Source organism: Lygodium microphyllum, chromosome 7, assembly GCF_053477565.2.
Source record: "Lygodium microphyllum isolate KBCC chromosome 7, Lygodium_microphyllum_v1.1.10, whole genome shotgun sequence".
Classification (NCBI taxonomy): Eukaryota; Viridiplantae; Streptophyta; class Polypodiopsida; order Schizaeales; family Lygodiaceae; genus Lygodium; species Lygodium microphyllum.
In genome coordinates, this window is record NC_141141.1 from 97,302,310 (window position 1) to 97,309,579 (window position 7,270).

Consider the following 7,270-nt stretch of genomic DNA (forward strand, 5'->3'; position numbering starts at 1 on the left):
ATTGTATTATGACATGGTACATGTCACAATAGTTAAATCTCTCTTGTACATGATTCTGAACATGTAATCTTCTATCCAAACCCCCGACAACCTCGATGGTGGTATGTTATACCTTCAGCTCCCCGAAGTGCGAGAGTATATGATCAAAGCGATGTTTCGAGCATAGATGAGGACAATATGCAAATAGAGGGGTCGATATTATAAGGGGTGGAGGTCACCGAAAACTTGGAGCATGTAGAGAAGCCAGCATCGGGTAACAATGATGGAAATACAAGAGTCCAAGAATTCTTTGAGAATGAGGTGGACTCATCCTTTTGTGGAGATATGTCTATCGACCTTCCAGTGTATGCAGAGTTGTGTCAGGAGATTGACATGGGACCATATGATACTTCATACTTGAAGCATCCACCTACTCAATTCGTTGACGAATCACTTATAAGGATACATAATATATGCATTTTAAGTAAGATCTTTTTTTAAGATTTATATTACCGTGCTTTGTATAATTTAAATTGATTATGCTAACATCATTTTTTGTCTGTGCAGGTGATCTTTCTGGATATTTAGATCATCAGGATGAGTCGAGGGATGAGTGATGAGGAGCTGTAGGAGATCTTCACGCGTACGTCTCTAGATCAGATGGTGAGATTCAGAGACATGGCAGACCAGGAGCTGTCTCGGACATCATCAGGCCGCTCTATTAGATCTACTTCGACGCGATTTGATGCTTCAATTTTGAGTAGATGAGGTCGATGCTCCAAAATTGGGCCAGACGGAGGGAGTGGTTCAAGGAGATGCGGCAGAGATCCGAAGGCAGTGAGCTCGCAGTCGGCTTGGGATACAGGTGCTACTCCTCGCTCTCATGGCCGTTTGAGAGAGTGTGGCTCAGGTGGTTGTTGTGGAGGCACGGACGCGGTGTCTCCATCTTGTCGTTCTGCTGGAGTCGCATCACCTCCGGGATTTGTCACACCTGTGGGGATGTCTACTCCACTCACTCCAGCTTTTGCTCAGCCGTTCGTAGGTGGCACCCCTATGGGTGCTACTCTGATAGATACTACCCCGATCGATACACCAGATGTACAAGGGTCTCCTGGATATACCTAGGAGCGTAGTCGCAGGTGGGAGAGGATCCATTTTAAGCATACCCCAGAGGGGTATGCCTACCTTGTAGATAATAGGTCAGGAGCCATCATCATGAATGATGAGGGGAGGAGGGTGATGGCTCGCATGAGAGAGTTATGCCAACAAGTTTTTCGGCACAACGTCTTGGATCATTGGAAGAACATATCGGAGGGGAGCAAGGACTACATAGTAGCATCCTTGCATGAGGAGTTTCCAGTACCAGCCGCAATAGATAGGTTTTCTACAGGCTAGATGATGGAGTGCATGTGTGCATATATGTCACACAGATGATCTGACGCATGCAAGGCACTCAAGAATGGGGCTTCAAAGCCTGAGTGGCTAGATGTGGACGACTGGCGCCAACTCAAGAGCTACAAATTCTTCAGGACGTTGGAGACAACAGCGTGAGGCGGCAAGGGCACGACTAGAGGCCGGAGTGGTCCATCATCTTGGGAGTGGCAGCCACAGGACATATCTGGAGGACTTTGTAAGTTTCTCTTTTGTTTTGCTTGCTTATTTTTTTGCAATATCTTTTGTATTGACAATCATGTTTCTAACAGTTGTATTTTGTTTTCTTTGCAGCACTCCATTACAAATCGTGATCCCACCGGCCTTGAGACTTGATATGCAGAGAGGTACAGTCTCACTGCATTGATTGACTGATTGTATGGACGCGGCGGCCCTATAAGTCACTCATCTTTCTTGTCCATAGTTACCATGTTTAATTAGAATACATTATTGTATGGTGGACTGATGTGTAATTGTTTCTTTTTTTGCAAAGTCCGTTCGATGCTCCTTTGCGACGGGACGAGGTTTTGGATGGCGATCATCTATAGCTCACCCTTGGATCCCTAGAGCTCACACACCCTTCTTTTTTGGTCATGTGATCTATGTAGACATTTTCTATGTAGTAGTAGTATCTTGCCATGATTGTACTGATCACTTTCATTATGCTATCATGTATTTATTTCATGTGTCATTGTTATGATTTAAGTACACTTTGTCTTTATTTACATGAGCATTATACACATTTCTGAAACTATTTTGTATGGCCCAAATAAAGCACATAGTGCTATATGTAAGCTGCCCGCCACAATTTTTTTTTCCCATGTTACCATCGCTATTAGCATTGCAAATTTACTGTATGCGTCGCTATTAGCATCGCAAAATGCATCACAAAGCGTCATTATCAGCGTCGTTATTTGCATCGATATCATGCGACGCTAATACCGATGCTGCTAACGACGCTAATACCGATTGTTCTATAGCGTCGCCAATAACAACACTTTTTGCAACGATGGGGGCAAATTGCTTTATGAACATGTTCGTCGCTTTTAACGTCGGTATAAGGCCTATATCTTGTAGTGTACCCTATTAAAATATTTGGCTTTGAAGGTTATGTAGCTCACCATTATGCTTATATGGTGAAACTAGTTGATGATGTGGAGCCCACTTGTTTTGAGGATGTTGTTGATCATGCTCATCGGGATGTAGCAATGGATGAGGAGATGACTGCATTAGAAGCCAATAAGACTTGGGATTTGGTACCCTTGCCCAAGGGTAAGAAAGCTATTGGTTGTAAGTGGGTTTACAAAGTCAAGCATAATGCAGATGGTTCAGTTAGCATGTATAAGGCTATGCTGGTTGCAAAAGGCTATGCTCAAACATATGGCATAAATTATGAAGAGACATTCAATCCAGTTACTGGGATGGCAATTGTTAGGTGTGTGATTGCCTTGGTAGCAGCCAAAGGTTGGAGTTTGCAACAAATGGATGTTAAGAATGCCTTCTTGCATAGTGAATTGCAAGAAGAAGTGTACATGTGGAGCAGCCATCAGGTTATGAGGATTTAGAGCATCCCACATATTTGTGCAAGTTAAAGAAGGTGCTCTACGGGCTGACGCAAGCACCTAGAGCATGGTCTAACAAGATTGGAGATATCTTGCCAATATTGGATTTTGTATTTCTGATGTTGATCATTCACTTTATGTGAGAAAGGGAGATGCAGGTTTGGTCATCATAATCATCTATGTGGATGACTTGATTATCATAGGTGATAGTGACAATGGGATTTGCTGAAGTTAAGGACTTCTTGAAGAAGAAGTTTGAGATGAAGGATTTGGGTGAGTTGAGATACTTTCTTGGTATTGAGGTTATTAAATGTGATAATGGTATATGGCTATCACAAAGGTAGTATGGCTTGGATATGTTATCCAAGTATGGTATGATAGAATGTAAGCTTCTTTCAATACCATTGGAGCAAAATGTTAAGTTGAGTGCCGACGTTGGGGATGAGATAGAAGACCCTACTATGTTCAGGAGGATGGTAGAGAGTTTGATTTACATGACTATCACAAGGCTAGACTTGAGCTATGCTGTTGGCCTTATCATGTAGTTTATGCAGATGCCTAGAAAGCCTCATTTGGATGCAGTTAGACATATATTGAGATATGTGAAGTCCACTTTACATTATGGACTTTTTTTATGAGGTAGGTAGGGATGTACAGGTCTTTGGATACATAGATGCAGATTGGGCTGATAGCATGTCAGACAGAAGATCTACTAGTGGATTCATGTTTTCCCTTAGTAGTGCAGCAGTTACATGGAGCAACAAAAAGTAACCTACAGTTGTTTTATCGAGTACAAAGGCTGAGTATAGAGGTGTTGCTATGGCAGCATGTGAGGTGGTATGGTTACAAAAGTTATTAGGTGATTTGGATGTGCAGGGAGATAGTCCAGTTGTCATTCATTGTGATAACATGAGTAGCATATAGTTAACTAGGAATCCAATGTTCCATACTAGAACAAAACACATTGAGGTACACTACCACTTTGTGAGAGAGAAGGTACTTGTAGGAGATATTGACTTGGTATATGTCAGCACATAGGATTAGATAGCTGACATTTTTAGAAAGGCATTGGGGGTGTAGAGAAGCTTTGAAAGTTTCGAAGCTTACTTAGAGTTGCAGAGATAGAGTTGAGCTTGAGGGAGTGTTGAGATGGCAAGCTCAACACGTGCGGATATTGATGATGGACCACATGGCTAGATGGGTCTACACGTCTACACTTAGCACGTTGGTAGTCATTATGATACCCACATGGCCACTGACTTATCACTTATTATATTTAGTTTGTTACACCTATCTACAACTGGCAAAGATATAGCGCTAGTCGATTAGTGTAGTCTGTTATGCACTATTTGACTTAGTAGACCACTTTCCTTTATGTTGTATCTTATCTATACTTTGTGTACATTGTATTGTGTGAAGAAGAAGAAGGAGAAATCGGGATGAAAACATTTTGGCCTCCATCTCTCTTCTTGTGTTCTTGAGTGAGCTTCCTCTTGTGTATACAGTGTGTGTTTGGTGCAGCTCAAGCAAGTCCCTCCAACACGCGATTTTTGATATTTCAGCTCTCCAAGATCCTTCACCATGAATTTAGCTTGTATCGGATAGTCAAGGTGTACATAGCCCTCATGCTATTCCATATACACCTCATCAATAAAGTCACCATTCAAGAATACATTTTTGACATCCATCTGCCATAACTTAAAGGGGATGCAATGGTAGTGGAGAAGGAGAAGAGGAAGATGTGGGAGAGAAGAGCACACACAATGTAGGTGCTGTCAAGAATGATATAACAGCCTTATTGCACTATCTCATATATATGAATAAAGAATATGGGCAGTCAGTGTACACGGGCAGGCCCAAGGGCCTTTTACCCCAACAACCTCACACTAAAAGGCCAATGGGCTTGGGAGTGAAAAAACAAAGAAAAAATAAAAAGAGACAAGGTGAGGAATCATGACATCTTATCCAATGCCCAATCGAAAAGCGAGGTGTGCAATAAGTGGGAACCTCTGTGAAAGAAGAGTCAAGCATCCCCGAGTCCATGATATCTAAGAGATAAGCGATCCTACAGCTCCATACAATAGAGCAATCCAAGAATGCTTCTCATGAAGCAAGCACAACTCATGAGTGCAAGGCTGTAATGCATAAGCATCAGAGATGTGCATAGGATCAGTGTGGTGCATAGGAGACAACTGAGAGCACATAGACTCTCCAAAGTTAATCATAGAAGAAGGGCAAGCATCTCGAACACAGACAGGGTCTCAAGGTAGTATGTGGCCTCAGGGAAGAGGAAGATTGACATACAACTGTAGCATCAACCATAAAGCGCACTGAATACGCATCAAGAGTCTTGAGAGATATCTGTGTCTCATAAAAGATAGCATGATGGCTACGTATAACTTGTTGGGAATCCAAATCCCATAATTTGTAAGCCTGAAAGTCACCACCTCCATTGTTGAGATATCGAGCTCCACTCGTGATATGCCAGCGTGACCGTTGTGCATTTATGTCACCGACGTGTCAGTTGCAGATGCGGTTGGTACACCGCCTATGAATAATAGCTACATGACAGTTATCCTTATCTACTCTAGTTCATGGCTTAGTTAGTATGCCACCTTAGTTAGTTGAGTTTGGTTTGAGACCCATATATAGGGTTCTTCTATTTCTTTGTATGAGAGTTCTTTTGGCTTACACAACTAAGAAGAGGAAAACTGTTTTTAGCCTCCACCCTTGTGTGTATTCCCCCATTGTGCAAGCAAGAAAGCTACAAGTGAGACTCCTTCCTTCTCTCCCACAATCTTGACATGGTATCAGAGCCTTGTTCGTGGTAAGGAGCTCAAGAAAGCAAGCCAAGCTCGCGGTGTTCTGGTAAGAGGAGCAGTGTTGCTTTCATTTTCTGTTTTGGGAGCAGATCTCTGCAGGTAGCACAACCAGAAATTGCAAGAGTGCATTGTCAGGTTGAGACGCCCTTCGCGGTGAAGCAAGAGGACAGTATATGCTGCGGGATTAGGCTTTAGCCCTTAGTGACCCTGTTTTTTTGATTTGAGGCCATTTCGGGGCCTGTTTTGGAGGCGGAAGTTTTCTGCACGCACTCAGAAAAAGGCCCAGTTTTGTGCTGTGCAAACACTGCTCTACAGGTCGGTGAAAAGTTACTGTAGAAATTGCATCGTATGCCTGTACGTAGAGACATTGGGAATTACAGATTCATTCTTGTTGCCTATTGATGCAAAATCGTCACTAGGAAGTGACTATGTGGTCAAATACCACTTTTGTTAGTTTTGCAGATTTGCCCTTGTGAGATTGAAGCTGTGTTCTTTGCAGTGACAGAATTTTTTGCAGTGTTCTGTAATGGCGTCTGATTCTCTCTCACAGATTGTCACTGAAAAGCTTGACAAGAACAACTTCCAAGCATGGAAGTTTAGAATGATGAATTTCCTTATGGGAAAAGGATATTGGGAATTTGTTGTAGGAAATAAAGAAGAACCAGTTCTTCCTGATGTTTCCAATCAACAGCAAATGCAGGCATTTAAAGCATGGCATGAGAGAGCCAAGAAAGTTATGTACTGGCTGTCTATCAGCATTTCAGACTCTATAATTGTGCATATTCAAGATGCAAGTACGCCAAAGGAGGCATGGGATACTTTGTCAAAAATGTATAGCACAAATACGCAAGCCAAGAAAATGCAGCTCAAGCAAGAGTTGCATAATGTGCAAAGAGAAAATATGAGCATCAATGACTACCACATGAAGGTGAAGAAGATTGTAGATGCACTTGCTTCCATTGGGTCGCCAGTGGAAGATGATGATTTAGTTTCTGTGACCTTGAATGGTCTAGGAAAGGATTATGTACAGTTCCAAACATCCATTTCCGTCCGTGAAAGATTTCCTAATTTTGAGGAGTTGATTGCTCTTCTAATTTTTGAGGAGCAGAGAAATGGTGGTGCATCTTTTTCAGGAGAAACTTCAAAAGAAGCTGTTTTCTACTCAAATACTGGAAGAGGTAGAGGCAGAGGTAGAGGAGGCCGATCTGGAGGTCGTGGTAGAAATCAGAATATGCAACAAACTCATGAAAACCAGTCCTATGGAGGAGGATGTGGTAACTCTAGAGGCAGGGGGAGCCAAAGAGGTCGTGGTGGATGGCAAAGAGGCCAAAATGCAAACAGTAATGTTGAATACTACTACTGTGGTAAAATGAGTCATATGGCTAAAGACTGCTATAAAAAGCAGAATGACATCATGAATGGAAAACTACAACAAGGAAATTATGCATCTTCTAGTAGACAGGGTGATGACAGAAA